A 4,845-nucleotide genomic window follows, 5' to 3' on the forward strand; every position below is an offset into this window, starting at 1 on the left:
CCTGACCTCTCCCCACACCACCATGGCTCCTTGGTTGCTTAGGTATTTTAGTTTCTGGCTTTCTTTTACTGTGACTTGTAACCATGGGACATCTAAAAAGTTGTGGAAAGCAGAGAAAGATAGAAAGAAGTAGAAAAAAATTATCCCTAGTCCAACCCCCCCAAAGGCAACTGTTTTTGAGATTTTCTGAAATACAGTACTCAAGTGTGTGTGTGTGTGTGTATGTGTGTGTGCGTGAGAGACATTTATATGAGGAAAATGTCTCTGTGGATATGTAAATTATTGTCTATGGTTATTTCTAGGTGGTGGAACAATAGTTTATTTTCACTTTGATCTCTATACTTTTATATAATATTAGAAAAAATTATATGTGGCCATCTTTTAATTAAAATCAGGGAAAAAAATAATAAAGTAAAATAGGTGAAGCCAGTTATTTCTCTGTTGAGTTTTGTCACCTGATATGAAATGTTATGTAGTCCATCTTTTTTAGATGTAATGATGTAATCAAACATGACTTCCAGAAAGATGATATGGCAGGTGCTGAAACAACATTTTTGAACAAAAGCTGAATGTCTAGTTCTCCATTCTAGGGTACAAGTCTACTTTGTATTTAGTTTGGCCGTGTGAGTAACGAGAAAAGAGGGAGTCACTGTAGGAAAAGGAAAAGTAATTAAGAAAAACCACCAAGTGATGAGCTGGAAGATTAGCAGTGACATAGCCTCACTAGCAAGGTGGTATGTGCAGTTAAACAGAAAGACGGATGACCAAAGGGGACTTTCCTCCAGCCAGAGCTGGGGCAGGGAATTCCCTGTGGCTCAGTTAATTTCACCTAATCCCTGGGCAAATAAAATAAAACCTTTATCTTATGCTGGGTAGATACAGTGACTAATATGTACCAAATAGACTATGACGTTGTCTGTAATGAAATTTAAACAAATTTAAATCCGTCTTTTGTTTCACGTTATTCTTATCTAGGTTGGCTATGCAATCGTGTGCCTTTGTGTGAGGAAAGCTGGAAGGATGTTGTGGCAGGGGAGGAAGGGGAGCCAGAGTTTACTGGGAATCTTTGGGCAATCAGTGATTGATTAGTGGGTGAGGAGTCAAGTGAGAGCTAGTGTCCTGGATTGAATAAAAGCGCTTCCATTATTCAGTGAGTGCCGGGGAAGGATGGGGAGAGACTGCATGGAAGGCTGCCATGAGTCTAAGAGAAAAGCAACTTTCTGGGAAAAAAGCAGACATTAGGGCAAAGAAGGCGACCGTATTCTACCCACGGAGCAAAAAATTTGACAGAGGACAGAGGATAAGAAATGAGTCTAGAGAGAAGCAGATTGTAGAATGTTAGGACTATGCATGTTTTGCTCTTGTGGATCTATTTTGCCTTCAGTGTTTGCCCCTCTCTTGATTGCTGATTACATAATCACCAATTTTATAGATTGTTACGTCAAAGAGAGGGATTTTTTTTTTTAAGACTGTGACTAATGCTACAGGATGGCTCAGTTTTCCCTGTTTGCATGTTTGTATTTACCTGAAGCGTGGGGCATGGAAGACTCTTACAGAAGAAAGAAAACAGGAAAGAATATAAGCCTTCTCTGTCACTCAAAGTGGGGCCCCAGCTGAGTCAAAGCTGGGGTTATCAGCCAACAAACTGAAGTCCGATTCTTGGATTACTCTGGGGTGATAAGACTGTCTTTCTCTGAACAGTGTTTATTAAACTGCAGGTTGGGAGCCATTACTGAGTTGTGAAATCAATTGGGTGGATTACTCAGCATTTTTACAAAATTAAAGAAATAGAATAGAAAATACCAGAATGCATTGCATGTAGTAAGGGTAAGTACTGTTTCATAAAAAATTGTCACTTCACACACACGTGCAATGTAAAATGTATATTTTACATGGGTCAGAGTTAAAAAAAAAAAAAAAGCTCCAAAGCTACTATCTTAGAGTACATTTTTACAATAATCCCCAGTCACAAGTTTAAAAGTTTGAAGCATTTAAATCCCAATTCTTTGGAAAAATGTACTTTTATTATAATTTTTCACAAGGATTAGTAGCAAGGAGAACACAGGCTTGAGTTGTTTCAAGCTAGGCTAAACAAGAATGTTCTCAGAAACTACACATAACTGGCCAATTCAACCTCTCAGTACAACAGGTAAGGATGAACGTATTTGCGTGTGAGTGGTTGTTTGACTTAACACACGTTCCCTTTTGAAACCCAAACACATGAAATCTACATATGTTCAACTTGCAGTGACTTAGGATAATACAAGGGAAGCTGGTGGACCAGAGGATACAAAATGCTAGTTAAGAAAATATCACTTGGGGGCGCCTGGGTGGCTTAGCGGTTGAGCGTCTGCCTTCAGCTCAGGGCGTGATCCCGGCGTTGTGGGATCGAGCCCCACATCGGGCTCCTCTGCTGTGAGCCTGCTTCTTCCTCTCCCACTCCCCCTGCTTGTGTTCCCTCTCTCGCTGGCTGTCTCTCTCTCTGTCGAATAAATAAATAAAAAATCTTAAAAAAAAAAAAAGTCTTAGCCCTTTAAAAAAAAAATATATCACTTGTTTTGGAATATGCTACTTGAGTTTTCTTACTCAATTTACTTCACTATGTACCTTTCCTAGAGAGATGTAATCAAATGAGTTTCCACCTCCGAACAAAGACTCTGACAGTGAAGGGACGTAGGTGACTCAGACACAAACCGAGCGATTGAAAGCTGCCGCTTTGAGGTTAAACTCTGCCTCATATAGTCCACGAAGTAGCCATGTTATAAAAGATTTTGTAGCTGACGCAACTCACGTTCATGACATAGATGTTTGAGTAGTATTTCTTCTATTACATAGTGGTTGCCATAGAGAAAAACTGACTTTGTCTAAGCAAGCGTGAGTCCTGTTGAAGATGAATTTGTTTTACAAGGACCAAAAAATTTTTATTATTGGAAATTTTACACCTAAGTCTGTCTTGCTGTAGAGTGAGTAGAGGGTAGAGAGCATCGTATCTCAGTATTCATGCACACGCTCACCCGAATTGATCTGTACACCACCCCCCCGCGGGGCCACCCCCCACACCCCTGCCTCCGATCCCTGCCACTTTCTCAGGACATGACCCAAGAGCTTGGTGTAGAATGAGTTAACACTGACCTAGATGTAAGGAAAAAAAAAAAAAAAGAAAATCAATTATTTCAGTAACAATGTATTTTAACTCTATTTTATGATACTTTAAAAAAATCTATACTTGAAAGTCCCTGAAAAAAGAAAAAAAAAATGGAAGCAGTCAGTGAGGATGAGATGGGAGGGAGTGATGAGGAGGCACTGAGGAGGAGAAAGAGCACTGAAAACAGAATCAGTTGCAAGGGTTTGGCACCAAACTCATAAGGAAGCATTTTTAAATCTTTTTCTTTGACAGTATTGCTAACTGAAATTCCAGGCAATCAGACTTCTGTAAAGTAGCGTTTTAAGAGCTTACACCAACAGATTGAAGTGAGGTGGTTGCATTTTGAATTTTCATTCGCTGAAAACTCATCTTTCAGTCTGTGTCTCACTTAGTTGCTGGAGCTATGTAGTACTCTCTTTAATAATTAGCAATCAGATTTCTTCAAAAGAAAAAAAATCCTTTGCAAAATTATCTTTTTTTTTTTTTTAAATAAAAACGTTGCTGATTAAAGAGCACTAGTTCTGGTAAGAGTGCTGTAGATTACTTGGCAGCACACATCTTTATTCATGAACACCCTTTGAAATTCAGTTTTGCATGTACTTAATGTATTTTTCCTTCAAAATGAATGAAGTTATTTAAAAACGAGAATAAATACCCCACAGTAAGTCCTTTGAAACAATTAAAATAGTTAAAAGTGATTGTCCTTGAAAAACCTCTTTGCTTAGGGAAAGCTTATTGGCTGTCATCTAAAAGTCACTCTTTGCAAGTTTTAAAAAATATTAAACACAGTCTCTATCAAAACCCTAGCTGTCCTTTTTGTAGAAATTGACAAGCTGATATTAAAGTTCATTTGGAAATACAGGGGACCCAGAATAGCCAAAATAATCTTGAGAAAGAAGAGCAAAGTTGGAGGACACAGGACACACACTTAACAATTTCAAAACTTACCTCAGAGTTACAATAATCAAGACTAGCATAAAATTAGCATCTGTTTAGACATAGAGATCAAAGAATAGAACTGAGAGTCCCGAAACAAACCCACACATTTAGGGTCAACTGCTTTTGACAAGGGGGCCAAGAGAATTCAATGGGGAAAGAATAGTCTTTTCAACAAATAATGCTGGGACAACTGGATATCCACGTGCAGAAAAATGAAGTCTGACCCCTACTTCACACTATATAGAAAAATCAATCCAAATTCATCCTAGATCTAAACAGAAGAGCCAAAACTCCAAAACCCTTAAAAGAAAGCATAGAGGCAAATCTTTGTGACCTTGAATTAGGCAGTCATTTCTTAAGTGTGACAGCAAAAGGACAAATAATAAAAAACAGGCTTATTGAGAGTCATTAAAATTGGAAATTTTGTGCTTCGGAGGATAGAATCAAGAAAGTGAAACTACAACTCACAGAATGGAAGAAAATATTTGCAGATCATGTATCTGATAAGGGTTTAATATCCCGAACATGTAAAGAACACTCACAACTTAACAATAAGAGAAAATAACCTAATTTTAAAATGAGCAAAGGATTCGAATAGACTGTTCTCCAAAGAAGATACATAAATGGCCAGTAAGTATAGGAAAAAGATTTTCAGCAGCAGCAGCATTAGGTAAATGCACATCAAAACCACAATGAGATACCACTTTACATATGTTAGGATGACTATGATCTGGAAGATGGACAATCACAAGTGTTGGTGA

The sequence above is a fragment of the Ailuropoda melanoleuca genome, chromosome 1 (genome assembly GCF_002007445.2).
Source record: "Ailuropoda melanoleuca isolate Jingjing chromosome 1, ASM200744v2, whole genome shotgun sequence".
In the NCBI taxonomy this organism is placed as follows: domain Eukaryota; kingdom Metazoa; phylum Chordata; class Mammalia; order Carnivora; family Ursidae; genus Ailuropoda; species Ailuropoda melanoleuca.